Raw genomic sequence first — 13,992 nt, 5'->3', positions numbered from 1 at the left:
CAAAGTGGGGCACTCTGCGCATTCTGCGGTCTGCAGTGGGGGCAGTTGCTGGGCTGTCTGGCTGCTGTTTTCTTCTTCTTCTCTTCTGGCTGATGATAACACACACTGACCTTGGCAGCTAAGTTAACAACTTTCTGCTCTAACTAACTCTGCTTTCTGTCCAAGGAGGGTCTGGGGGGAAGCTCCTGGGAGAGAGAGGCCCCTTTGGGAAGGGTCCCCTCTAGGGGGAAGCAAAGGGAGATCGGTTGTGCTTTTCTGTTGATTGTATATATTTATAAATGTTGTGAATTTTGTATATTTGTACATATTCATTGCATTTCATCATAGATTGTAGATTCTGCTTTGTAAATACAGCTTTCATTTGCTTCCAGACTGGGCTAGACTGGTTATTGTCGGTGAGGGGGGGAATTTCAGCTCACACCGACACACCTGCCTTTAACATGGGTGCAGGAACATCTTCTGGGGGAAACCTGAGGAAGTCCCCACTGGGTTGTGTTCTGAGCAGTTGGAGACAGATTCCTGGACCCCCAGGCAGGGCTGCTAAGAAAGAAGGTCACCAATGGTGTCCCTTATATAAGCTTGATCGCAGGATCCCAGGATGTTAGGGGCTGGAAGGGACCCCTGGAGATCTTCCAGTCCAACCCTCCTGCCAGAGCAGGACCAGAGAATCCAGCACAGGTCACACAGGAACACATCCAGACAGGGCTGCAAAGGCTCCAGAGAAGGAGACTCCACAACCTCTCTGGGCAGCCTGTTCCAGTGCTCTGGGACCCTTACGGTGAAGAAGTTCCACCTCCTGTTGAGGTGGAACCTCCTGTGCTGGAGTTTCCATCCATTGCCCCTTGTCCTATGCCAGGGCACAGTGAGCAGAGGCTGTCCCTGTCCCTTTCTTCCTGATTCCCAGCCCTCAGATCTTGACAGACATTGATCAGATCCCCTCTCAGTCTTCTCCTCTCACACTAAACAGCCCCTGGTGATGGCGTGTGAATGGCAATCTACCTTTTACCTTCTTACAACTAAAGCTCTTTTGAAGGAGAGAGCAGTGGGATGAAGCCATGCATGCTGCTATGGTTTTCACTCTGAGACAGCAGCCAGAATGGCAAAACCTGTGCAGGATAAACCTGGCTGCAGTGACCTGCTCATCCCAGCCCTTGCAAAGGAAAATGGGAAGTCCCTTGAGGCAGTGCTCTGCAGCTTGAAGGACTGGGCAGAGGTGTTTAAAATTGACTCAGGATGAGAAGCATGAGGAGGAAGTAGAAATCACAGAATGACAGAATTCCTGAGGCTGGAGCAGACCTCTGAGCTCATCCAGCCCAGCCTATGACCTAACACCACCACATCCACCAGACCATGGCACTGAGTGCCACATCCAATCTTGCCTTAAACACCTCCAGGGAGGGCAACTCCACCACCACCCTGGCCAGTCCATTCCAGCCTCTGATTGCCCCTTCCCATGAGGAATTGCTTCCTAACATCCAAGCTAAGCCTCCCCTGGCACAGCTTCAGGCTCTGCCCTCTTGTCCTGTCACAAGCTGCCTGGGAGCAGAGCCTGACCCCCACCTTACTGCACCTTCCCTTCAGGGAGTTGTAGAGAGTGACAAGGTCCCCCCTGAGCCTCCTCTTCTCCAGGCTGAACACCCCCAGCTCCCTCAGCTTCTCCTCATCAGCCTTTCCCTCCAGTCCCTTCCCCAGCCTTGTTGCTCTCCTCTGCATCTGCTCCAGCACCTCCAGATCTTTCTTGCAGTGAGGGCCCAGAGCTGCACACCCAGCTCCAGGTGAGGTCTCACCAGTGCCAAGTACAGGGCAGAATCACATCCCTGTGCTGCTGGCCACACTGTTCCTGTACCAGCCATGATGACATTGGCCTTCCATGCCCCCAGGGCACACTGCTGGCTCATGTTCAGCTGCTGTCACCCAGCACTGCCAGGTCCCTCTCTGCCAGGCTGCTCTCCAGCCACTCACCCCCAGTCTGTAGTGCTGCATGAGGTTATGGTGGCCAAATGCTGCTACTTTCACAAGTGCAAGCTTTGGATCAGCAGCGTGAATCTCCTGTAGTGATAGATGTGTCTGAGGATGAGTCTGGAAGAAGCTCCACCAGACAATGCCAGCAGCAGGGAGAAGCGGTGGGAGGCAGGGAGCAGTCCCACAGCCCCTGTCAGACTGGCAGTAGGGAGTGATGGAGCCCTCATGGTGAAGGTACCTTTGGCACTTGCAGATCTGAATCAGTGGAAGGCAACTGCAGCAAGTTACAGGGAGGACCTGGAGAGGGTAGCTAAGGCTTTTGAAGTCTTAATAAAGATTCAGGACCCTGACTGGCAAGATACAGACGCTGCCATTTGGGGAGTCAGGGAGAGACAAGATACAAAAAGGCACCAAACCCCATGCTGAGGCTCAGGTAGCAGCTGGGGCTTTACCTGGGCAAGTAGAGCAACAGCTCCCATGGCAAAGCCAGAGTGGGATCCCAGTGACCCAGGGCAGAGACTGTTGGTAGAGCAATGTGAAAAGTGGATTTTACCTGCCATACAAAAGGCCGTACCAAAGGCAATCAACTGGTGCAAATGGGATGAGACAAGGCAGGATAGGAGGGAATCCCTGGCTGATTTTCTTAAGAAGCTGAAAGAAGCTGCTCAGAAGTACACAACCTTGGATACAAAATCAGAGGAAGGAAGAAACCAGTTAGTGTCGTTACTTGTTGGACAATCAAGTGATGATATCTGGAAGAAGCTACAGAAATTACAAGGAGCTGAGGCCAGGGATTCAGAGAAATTGTTGGGTATGGCTTGGGTGGTATCTAGGAACCGAGATCAGCAAAAGGAAAAGGAAAGTGCCAGATTCATTGCTGTATTAGGAGGAGCATACAGCTCCAGGGGAAGAGAGAGGGAGGAGGACTGGCAGGAGGATACCAGAGTGGTAGAGGACTGCCGAGGTCCTCGATCAAGGGGCCACAGTGTGCCTATTGTAGAAAGGAAGGTGAGTGTTGGGATATGCTGTGGCATGGAAGCCAGAGTAGAGGAAAAGTCTCCACCTTGAAAGACATCTTCCCAGAAAGAGAAACGTGGCCCTCCCTGGGGGCTTGCAGATCAGCCAAGGAAAATGCATAACCCTCTGGCCTGACTTAAGAAGTGCTTTGGGGTACTGCATGCCCACAGAGCACTCTGGAAAGAGCTGCTCCAATCCCCTGACCATTTCTGTGGCCCTCCATCAGGTCCACGTCCTTCCTATATTGAGGGCTCCAGACCTGTACAGAGTACTCCAGGTGAGGTCTCACCAAAGCAGAGCACAGTGGCAGAATCACCTCTCTGGACCTCCTGGCAATGCATCTTTTGATGTAGCCCAGGATGTGTTTGGCCTTCTGGGCTGCAAGCTCACACTGCCTGCTCCTGGCCAGCTTCTCACCCACCAGCACCCCCGAATCTGCAGAACTGCTCAGCTGCAGGAGGGACATTTTGCCTGAACTAGAGATGCTTTGTGGCTTCAAGCACCCATGGAAGGATGCGGTGGTGACAAAAAAGCCACAACTGGCCCTGGTTTGTACTGCTCCGAGGTGATGGTGGTTGTCTCCACTCTCTCTACTTTGGACCTGTGGTCTGTGCTTTGGTCTCCCACAAGCTGCCCACCCCCACAAGCTCCAAGCTTTGCTGCCACTGCAAAGATCATCAGGTGCAACCCTCAACACAGAGAGACAAGTCCCCCACTGACCCATGTCATACAAACACTTTATTCAACATTGCTGTGGGAACAGGATGGGGCTGTGGAACTAGGAAGGATCAGGACGAACTGGAGGGCTTTCAGGCACTGGGGGGCTTTGAGGTGGTGGAGGGCTTGGAGGTGGTGGAGGGCTTGGAGGCATTGGAGACTTTAGAGGCGGTGGAGGCTTTAGAGTTATTGGAGGGCTTGGAGGCATCGGAGAGCTTGGAGGCATTGGAGGGCTGTGGGCTGGGTGGAGGTGCCACTGCTCCTGTCTCCAATGGCTGCTCTGGGGTCTGCTCTGAGATGGAGACTTGAGGTGTGTCAGAGCAGCTCCTCTGGTTCTCCAGGCTTGAGGAGGAGCTGTCATTTCCCACTTGCTCTCTGGAATCTGCACAGGCTTTCCTGTGGAGAGAGGAGACTGCTCAAGTCCTCAGCTGCAGGTGGCAGGTTTTGCCCAACCACTGACCATAGCAGCCTGCTGAGAAATGCTTTGTGGCTTCGAGCAGCCATGGCAGCAAGCAGTGGGTAGGGAAAAGCCAGGACTCACCCTATTGTTTTCTTCAGGCAGCAAAAGGCCACAGCACAGAACACCAGAAATGCAAGTGTCAGGAGAAGGGTGGCTGCTAAGACTTCTGCTCCACGGGCAGAAGTCTGCATGATGATGTTCTTCAGAGAGTCCATGTCGATGGTGCATGGCTGCTGCCAGGCAGTGTCAGCATTTCCACTTATGCTGCTGTCCATTCCTAGAGGAGCAATGGGAATGTTAGTCCATCCTGTGCACCACTGGCAAGCTTGCAGCACCTTTTCTCTGCTGGGAAGTCCTCTTTTCCCCCAGTGCCAGTGTCTAGAGACACTCTCCCACCCTCTGGGAGGCTCACAGCTAAGGCAGAGTGAAGGGCAGCCACCCTCCCTCCCTGGCCTCTCTCCAGCCCCTCCAGCATTTTCTGGAGGATTTCAGAGGCCTCTGGGGACTTCTTCCCTGCCTCAGTTGGATGCTTTGCTCTTGGAGGAACTTAACAGGAACGATTTAGCTGAGTTTAACACAACTAAAATAGAGAAAAGCAGTGCCTAGCTGTCAGGACAGCAGAGACTCACCCCAGGGATACCAGCCAGGCTGCAGTGGAACATGATCCTGAGCTTCTGGAGAAGTCCCCTCCAGGGCCGCATCTGAAACTAAACACCCAGAGAAGCTCCAGTCAGCTCTTGCCATCTGCCTGGGCAGAACTGAACCCCAGGAGCCATCAGGGCTCAGCCAAGCAGAGGGCACCACGGGCAGGTCTGTGTCCTCACCCTGCCAAGGTGCCCGGCTGGGTGTCCCTTGGGCTTGGAGCTGGCAGCTGCCAAGGGCAGGCTAAAGCCAGGACCTACCTGTGCCTTCTGCTGGAGCCTCAGTGCTGGAGGCTGGCCAGGAAGCTGGGTGGCCTTGGCCTACCGGCAGGCCTGCAAAGAAGCAGAGGGGAGAAGAGCTCCTGTGGCACAGCTGCAGACACTGCTGCAGAAGGCAGTGGCACTGAGGGGCATTCAGAGCCGGGCACCCCACGGCACTCAGCTCTGCCCTGCGCCCAGGAGCAGGCTGCAAAGAGTTACAGCCTGCCTGCAGTGGCAGTGTGCTGGGAGCAAAGGAAGCTCTGAGCTCAGCCCCAACAAGCCTCCTGCCTTGGCAGCCAGCAGCAGCAGCACCTCCTGCCCCAAGGGCCACAAAGAGCTCCTCAAGGCAAAGCACCCTGGGGGCCATCACTGAGCCCCTCTGGCTCCCTCTCTGCTCCTCTCCACGGCTGTGCATCCACCATGGAAGGAGCAACTTGCATCCACCATGGAAAGAAGCTGAAAAGGTCAATGCTGCTTCCTGCCAAGGACTTACCTGTGGGGCTGTTCTCAGGCTGGAGGGCAGGGAGTGTCTGAGAAGTGGAGGAAGCAGCAGGCACAGGAGTGTCAGCACTTCCAGTTCTCTCGCTGGCCACATCTGGAGGATGAGCAATGGGAATGTCAGTCTGTCCTGGGCACCACTGCCAAGCGTGCAGCAGGGACTGCCACCCCATCTCCCTCCTTCCCTCTCTCCCTCTCTCCCTTGCCAGTGGCAGGCACCCAGGGCACCCACCCTGTCCTCTCTCCACGTCCTCCAATATTTTCTTCAGCATTTTCTTCAGGATTTCTGAGGCCTCTGGTGACTTCTTTGCTCCCATACCTAAGTATTTTCCACTTGGAGGACCTGAACAGAAAGGGCTTAGCTGAGTTTCACAGGAAGAAAGCACAGAAGAGCAGTGCTTGGGGTGAGGGCAGCACAGACTCACCCCTGCGATGCCAGCCTGGCTGTGGAACCCGGTGCTGGCGAGGAGCTGGAGAAGTCCTCCCTAGGGCCACACCTGAAACTAAACAGCCAGAGAAGCTCCAGTCAGCTCTTGCTCTGCTTCTTGCCAAGGACTTACCTGTGGGGCTGTTCTCAGGCTGGAGGGCAGGGAGTGTCTGAGAAGTGGAGGAAGCAGCAGGCACAGGAGTGTCAGCACTTCCAGTTCTCTTGCTGGCCACATCTGGAGGATGAGCAATGGGAATGTCAGTCTGTCCTGGGCACCACTGCCAAGCATGCAGCAGGGACTGCCACCCCATCTCCCTCCTTCCCTCTCTCCCTCCTTCCCTTGCCAATAGCAGGGACCCAGGGCACCCACCCTGTCCTCTCTCCACGTCCTCCAGCATTTTCCTCAGCATTTCCTTGAGGATTTCTGAGGCCTTTGCCAAGTTCTTTGCTCCCTCACCTGAGTATTTTCCACTTGGAGGACCTGAACAGAAAGGGTTTAGCTGAGTTTCACAGGAAGAAAGCACAGAAGAGCAGTGCTTGGGGTGAGGGCAGCACAGACTCACCCCTGCGATGCCAGCCTGGCTGTGGAACCCGGTGCTGGCGAGGAGCTGGAGAAGTCCTCTCCAGGGCCACATCTGAAACTAAACAGCCAGAGAAGCTCCAGTCAGCTCTTGCCATCTGCCTGGGCAGAACTGAACCACAGGAGCCATCAGGGGCTCACCCAAGCAGAGGGCACCACGGGCAGGTCTGTGTCCTCACCCTGCCGAGGTGCCCGGCTGGGTGTCCCTTGGGCTTGGAGCTGGCAGCTGCCAAGGGCAGGCTAAAGCCAGGACCTACCTGTGCCTTCTGCTGGAGCCTCAATGGCAGAAGCCTCCAGGGAAGCTGGGTGACCTTGGGGTACAGGCAGGCCTGCAAAGAAGCAGAGGGGAGAAGAGCTCCTGTGGCACAGCTGCAGACACTGCTGCAGAAGGCAGTGGCACTGAGGGGCATTCAGAGCCGGGCACCCCACGGCACTCAGCTCTGCCCTGCGCCCAGGAGCAGGCTGCAAAGAGTTACAGCCTGCCTGCAGTGGCAGTGTGCTGGGAGCAAAGGAAGCTCTGAGCTCAGCCCCAACAAGCCTCCTGCCTTGGCAGCCAGCAGCAGCAGCACCTCCTGCCCCAAGGGCCACAAAGAGCTCCTCAAGGCAAAGCACCCTGGGGGCCATCACTGAGCCCCTCTGGCTCCCTCTCTGCTCCTCTCCACGGCTGTGCATCCACCATGGAAGGAGCAACTTGCATCCACCATGGAAAGAAGCTGAAAAGGTCAATGCTGCTTCCTGCCAAGGACTTACCTGTGGGGCTGTTCTCAGGCTGGAGGGCAGGGAGTGTCTGAGAAGTGGAGGAAGCAGCAGGCACAGGAGTGTCAGCACTTCCAGTTCTCTCGCTGGCCACATCTGGAGGATGAGCAATGGGAATGTCAGTCTGTCCTGGGCACCACTGCCAAGCATGCAGCAGGGACTGCCACCCCATCTCCCTCCTTCCCTCTCTCCCTCCCTCCCTTGCCAGTAGCAGGCACCCAGGGCACCCACCCTGTCCTCTCTCCACGTCCTCCAGCATTTTCCTCAGCATTTCCTTGAGGATTTCTGAGGCCTTTGCCAAGTTCTTTGCTCCCTCACCTGAGTATTTTCCACTTGGAGGACCTGAACAGAAAGGGTTTAGCTGAGTTTCAGAGGAAGAAAGCACAGAAGAGCAGTGCTTGGGGTGAGGGCAGCACAGACTCACCCCTGCGATGCCCACGGGGTGGCAGTGGAAGAGGCTGGTGAGCAGCTGGAGAAGTCCTGCTTGGGGGCACAGCTGTAAGCAAACAGAAGGTGAATGCCTCCCAAGGCCTTACCCTAGGGCTTGTGCTCAGGCTCAAGGAGAGGCCAAGCTGTTGGGAAGCTCTCAACCCTGACAAGCTCTTAAGGCAATTTGCAGATGAGTAAGCTCCTGCCACACTCTCAAGGTTTGTCCCTTCAAGGAATGGGACATTGAGAACTTACCTGCAGGCTGCACCGAGGGCTCCACACCTATGTCCAGCTGAGGAGCTGGAGGACGCCTGAATTCATGACCCCCAGCTAGAAGCAAGCAGAGAAGAGAAATGTTTCAGTGCATGTTGGGATCCACTCCTGCCTCAGTGAAATGCAGGCACTGGAAGCAGTGGAGGCAAAGCCACCAGCCCCAGCCCAGGCTTCCCGGGGAGCAGAGCCTGCTGGCCAGCAGAGGCTGCACCAGTGCCCCTCACTTACCTGCTCCCCACGCTGGCAGTGGAGCAGCCTGGACAGGCCTGGCCTGGAGGGCCACCAAGAGGATGAGGAGGAGGTGGTAGAGCAGGGCCATAGCTCCTGCTCTCACACCACACTCAAAGTACTGCTGCTGCTGCTGCTGCTGCTGCTGCAAATGCCACGACTGTAGTCGCTGCTGCTGCCGCCGCCGCCGCTGCTACTGCAGTTGAGCGCAGGGGCAGTGTGGCTGTTTTTGAGAGCTGGTGAGGCACCGTGGGGCTTTGTGACAGCAGAGCCCCTGCTGTGACATCAGAACCCTCCTGTGACCTCCCTGCCCTGCTGAGATCCATGGGAACTGCTTGCAGGGCATTCCTGGAGAGCTGCTGGAGTACAGCTCGGGATCTGCCCTCCTGGGGATGGGATCACAGCTTGGTGACCAGCTATGAGGTCAACCCTGCTCTTGTCTGCACCTCACTCATGTAAGGAAAGTGTCTGTCTCTAGAGGTTAATGTTCCACAGGAGACAGAGGAGTCCTGTAAAACTTGACTGCAATAAAGGGAGGGCCCACGGGCAGATCCCTCGGGGCTCTCTCCATCTGCAGGAGAACACAGCTCCTTTGAGCCTCAGTTCCTGTCTGTGAGTGACCCTCTTCCTTTCCCCACTGGCTGAGGTACTTGGAATGCACAGACTGCCTGCTCCACCTACTCCACGTTTCCCCCTCACATGTAACTCCCTGCACCAGACATCCCACACCCATTAAAATGAGGCTTTACAGCTCCCTGGGCAGACAAGTACGGATCCAGTACCCATTGTGCCTACTGGGCACTACCCCAGAACTTCAAAGGTCAGGTAGTGCCTGGCTGCTGCTGCTCCTTGCTGCGCTTGAAAGACACTTTGTGGATTCAGGGAGACATCAGTGAGGAGAGAAGTTTTGTTACCTGCAGTTTCCTCTAGAAGCCTTTGCCTTGGGAAAGACACAACTCTACCTTAATGCCATCACTCCAGGTGGCTGCTTGCCTCCCCTCAGGTGCCTGTACAGCTCTGTGGCACCTGAGCAACGAGGCTGAGGCTTTCCCCCGAGCGGCTTATGAACTGTTGGGAAAGGCACTGAGCTTTAGAAGAGCCAGAGGCACCCTCAGGTTGTAGAGCACACCAAGCTGGGTGGGAGGGGTGATCAGCTGGAGCCTAGGAAGGCTCTGCAGACAGACCTGGACAGCCTGGATCGAGGAGCTGAGCCCTCCTGGATGAGACTGAACAAGGCCAAGTGTTGTCTACCTAGGCTTTGGAACAGCCTTTGGCACTGCTCCCCACAGAGCTCTCGTGCCCAAACTGGCTGCTGATGGCTTGGCTGAGCAATGCTCTGCTGCATACAGCACTGGCTGGAGAAAGGGCCCAGAGAGTGGTGCTCAATGGAGTTCAATCCAGCTGGCAGCTGGTCACAAGTGGTGCTCCTCAGGGCTCAGTGTTGGGACCACTTCTGTTTCACATCTTCCTTGATGACCTTGATGAAGGTGGAGAGCTGATGTGCACCAGGGTAGGGAGGCTCTACAGAGGCACCTGGAGAGATTGGATCCATGGCCAACGTTAACAGGAGGAGCTTCTACCGGGTCAAGTGCCAGGGCCTGCACTTGGGGCACCACAACCCCAGCAACTGCGCAGGCTTGGCGCAGTGTGGCTGCCAAGCTGCTGGCACAAAGGACCTTGGGGGTGCTAATGGACAAGCAGCTGAAGAGGAGCCAGCAGTGTGCCCAGGTGGCCAAGAAAGCCAAAGGCATCCTGGCTGGGATTAGAAATGCTGTGTCCAGCAGGAGCAGGGCAGGGATTGTCCCCTGGGACTCAGCTCTGGGGAGGCCACACCTGGAGTGCTGTGTCCAGTTTTGGGCACCTCAATGCAAGAGAGATATGGAGGTGCTGGAGCCAGGGCAGAGGAAGGCAAGGAAGCTGTGAAGGGCCTGGAGAATAAATCTTGTGAGGAGCAACTGAAGGAGCTGGGGATGGTTAGTGTGAGAAAGAGGAGGCTGAGGGGAGACCTCATGGCTGTCTACAGCTCCCTGAAAGGAGGTTGTGCAGAGGTTGGTGCTGGTCTCTTCTCACAGGTAATTAGCGATTGACCCTTGCAGAGTAGGGTTCTGGGTTGGACTTGGTGATCCTGAGGGTCTTTTCCAACCTGAATGTTTCTGTGATTCTGGGAAGGCCAAGTGTTGGGCCCTGCACTTAGCTCCCAACATCCCCACGAATGCTGCATGCCTGGGGCAGAGTGTCTGGAAAGTGCCCAGTAGGGAAAGACCTGGGGGTGTTGCATCGACACCCGGATGAAGATGAGCCAGGGTGGGCCCAGGTGGCCAAGAGGCCACCAGCATCCTGACCTGGATCAGCAGTAGTGTGGCCAGCAGGAGCAGGGCAGCCATGGTGCCTCTGCACTCAGCACTGAGCCACAAGGCCACCCCTTGAGGCCTGGGCTGCTTTGGGGCCCTCACTGCAAGACTGGGCTGCGGTCGGGCAGGGCAGCAACGGCAGCTGGAAGGGTCACAGCAGACTTTAGTTGGTACCAGGCAGGGCAGTAGCACATCTCCAGGCAGCTCCATTCATTCTGCCACCCGTGGCCACGCTCTCCCAGCCACGGGGAGGAGAAAAGCTCTCAAGAAACACCTGGGCAATAGGGATGAGCTGCTCACCACGCAGTGAGCACCAGGTTCCTCCTGGGGTGCTGCGCACAAAGGAGCCTGAACTTTGGGACAGAGGCTTCTGGAGGCTGTCCTCTGTGAGGAGCTGGAAAGCAGCAGCCTAGGACGTCACTGCCAGGAATTCCATCCCTCAGAGCAGAAGTGCTGAGCTTTGCTCAGTGGATGCAGCTGAGCTCTGGCTCCTGGGCAGGGCGAGACAGCGGGCAGGCGGCAACGGCAGCTGCGGCCACGGCTCAGCCCCGGGCGGCGGCTCAGCGCCGGGCAGCGGAGTGGCAGCAACGGCGGCAGGGGCCGGGAGCCGCTGCGCGCCTGGGCAGCCGCGGCTCTAGGAGGGGAAGCGCGGAGCTGGCGAGGGGGGCCGGTTTCCGGCGGGTGATTTATTTCTGCCCTCTCGCTTAAGTTCCCAGAGGAGAGGAGCTGGCCGGCACCGGTCTCCGCCGGCGACCTGCTCCGCGGCGGCTGAAGGTGCGGGGCGGCCATGGAGAGCCCCGCCGAGAACCCCAGCAGGGCGGCGGAGTACCTGAAGGAGCTGAACAAGATCATCGAGACGCAGCAGGAGCTGCTGGAGAAGCAGAAGCGGCGGATCGACGAGCTGGAGCAGCAAGTGGCCAAGTTGTACCACGAGAACGCCCGGCTGCAGGACGAGCACCACCGGCACCTGGCCACATGCAGGCTGCAGCCGGGCGGCCCCCCCGCCTACCCGGGGGTGCTCAGCGCCATCCAGGAGAACGCCCAACACGAAAAGTAAGCGCTGCCCGTGGTCCCCGGCCCGCTCGCCAGGAGGCTCCTGCGCCGCGGGGCTTCCCTTGCCCTCCCTTCTGCCCGCTGGCCCTGGTCTCCAACCGGGATGGCCCGGGGCGAGGATATGAGCCATCTGGGGCTGCCCTGGCTTAGCTCCGCTGCTCGCCGTGCCTGTGCCGGCCGGGCCCCGGTAGCCTCCGTGCTGAGCGGGGGCCGGACACGCCGCCGTGCCTGCGGGGCAGCGGGAATGGGGTGCTGGGAGGAGCGGGGAGGGCTCTGTTTAGCTTCCCGCGGCCTGCTCCGTACTGGGGGCACCCCGGGAAGCTGCTCAGCCCTTCGGGCATGTCCTACGGGGGATGCTCGGCGCTCGCCGCCGCCGTGCGCGGGGATCCACGGCGCTCGGAGGAGCCTTGGCCGGGCGGAGAGCCCGGGCTGCCGCCGCTAACGAAAGTGACCTGGAGCGGGGTCAGTAAACATTGGCAGCTCGCCACCGCGGGCTGCTGCCCCTGCCCCTGCCAGCTCGCCCTCCGCGGAGCCGCCTCCGCCCGCTCCCCGCCGCTGCCGCTCCCCAGCCCCGCGGAGCCGCCGTTAGCCGTGCGCGTTCCTAGCCCCCGGACAGCCCCTCGGTGCCCGCCGCTCCGAGGCAGCGGCAATTCAGGCAGGGCCGTGACCAGAGTCCTGGCGCTGTTCCGGCGCACAGAAAGTGCCTGGGACTTGGGGATCGACAGAGCGGGGCGGGCAGAGCACGCGTGGGATCAGAGCCCGCTCGGGCAGCTCGCAGGGGCTGCTTGGCACCGGCTGCCCTCCGGCGCCTTCTTGCTGCTCCTTAGGCACCGACTCCGGGCGCTGCTTTTCCGCCGGCTGGCACCAGCCCCGTAGGAGGCAGCGAGGGGCGAGCTACGGCTGGGAGCGCCGGCCTGGAGCCGCGGTGCCCGAACCCGCCCGAAGGCGGCGGCTGAAGGGGCTGTGGAAGAGTTGCCGGGCGCCCAGAGCCCCCTTCGCCTGCTCCGCGTTCCCAGCGCCTTGCCCTGGGCGCTGTGGCAGTGTTTAGAAGAACTGCTTACAGAGTTTGGAAGAGCTGGCCGGTTTGCAGCAGTTCTTCAGCTTGATCTCTCGTTGGGTGGGGAGCTGTTACTGAGCCCAGCCATAAGTTTCTGCAATCAAAACCTACCAGCCCAGTAAGGTAACAACATTCTGGGCTGTCTCCTTCCATACTAAGAAGCAGAGCAGAAAGTTTGGTTTGTGTAGGTTGCTCTTAGTGGGAGGGAAGAGCAGAGGGCTGGGGCAGCAGCTGCTCCTTAGCCTGCAAGGAGGAGAACCCCAAAAGGTTTGGGTGCTCTTTCACTGTGGTGGGGACATCCAGAAGCAGCCACCTGCAAACGTGGGTTTATTGCACTCAGCACTCCTGACACCATGGAACAGGTGCAAGTGTCAGTAGGGAGCACAGTGCTGCACAGCCAGCAGAGCTTCACCTCCACTTTAAGGAATCATCGTTTTAGAAAGGGGAAGCAAAAGGAGCTCTCCTTCAGAGGGGAAATCTGCCACTCGGGGTGGCAAAGTGACACTCCTCCATCAGCCTCACCTCTGTGCCCAGCAAGATCTGTGTGCTTCTGGGAATCCAGTTCTGGAATCCAGTTCCAGAATCCAGGTCTCATCTGTCACCGGGCCCAGCCTGGGACTTCCCCAGTGCCTGCCCACAGCATCAGCGGTAGAATGTTAGGGCTTGGAAGGGCAGTAGTTGTGTCCTTGGGGCACTTGCAGTCTGTGGATCCTAAGATGTCCTGAGCAGAGGTGGCCTGCACTGAAAACCGCTGCCTTGCTCACCTCTAGTGCAGGAAACAAAGCTTTGGAGCTGCAGGATCCAGGCATCTCCAGCCTCAGACAGGTGTAGCAGGTTCTGAACCAAGGTCTCTTTTAGCTGCCCAGTGGATAGGCTTCAGGGATCAGAACCAGGCTCTGGAATCTAATTTCTGCAGAGGTTATGCGGCAAAAGTGATGAACTTCAGTTAGCACAGCCATGGTTTTGACAGCTACCATTTTTACCCCCCCAGAAGGAAGTAATTTGAAGTGAGATGAAGAGACATGGCTACAGCTTTCCTTACAAACTCTAGGATTAAGTTTCTGGATTGCTCACTCTGCACATTTGCCTGAGTGAACCAAAATGTGGAAATGAAAAATGTAGGAAGAGAGGAGCTGGTGCATTCCATTGACCTTTGCATCAAGGGAAGCCCTGGAATCAGAATCTGTGTAGGACACATTCTTTAATTAAAGGGTAAAGCAGAGCTGAGAATGTCTAAGATTTCTGAGCCACCTGTCCCTGAAGCTTCATTCCAAAGCCTTTC

At 57.5% G+C, this 13,992-nt stretch overlaps 1 long non-coding RNA gene across 1 annotated transcript; it reads right to left on the bottom strand.

Moving 5' to 3' along the window:
- Nucleotides 1-3,913: 3,913 nt before the first annotated feature.
- On the bottom strand, nucleotides 3,914-4,837 carry LOC128971900 (uncharacterized). The gene is made up of 3 exons (XR_008489248.1): nucleotides 4,786-4,837; nucleotides 4,238-4,433; nucleotides 3,914-4,092 (listed from the first exon to the last, which is right to left on the bottom strand). It is a non-coding gene; the product is annotated as an uncharacterized LOC128971900 (long non-coding RNA).
- Between the last annotated feature and the right edge of the window lie 9,155 nt (nucleotides 4,838-13,992).

The sequence above is a fragment of the Indicator indicator genome, chromosome 15 (genome assembly GCF_027791375.1).
Source record: "Indicator indicator isolate 239-I01 chromosome 15, UM_Iind_1.1, whole genome shotgun sequence".
Classification (NCBI taxonomy): domain Eukaryota; kingdom Metazoa; phylum Chordata; class Aves; order Piciformes; family Indicatoridae; genus Indicator; species Indicator indicator.
Note: the sequence above shows the minus strand (reverse complement) of the source record. Positions and strands in the feature narration are given on the sequence as shown.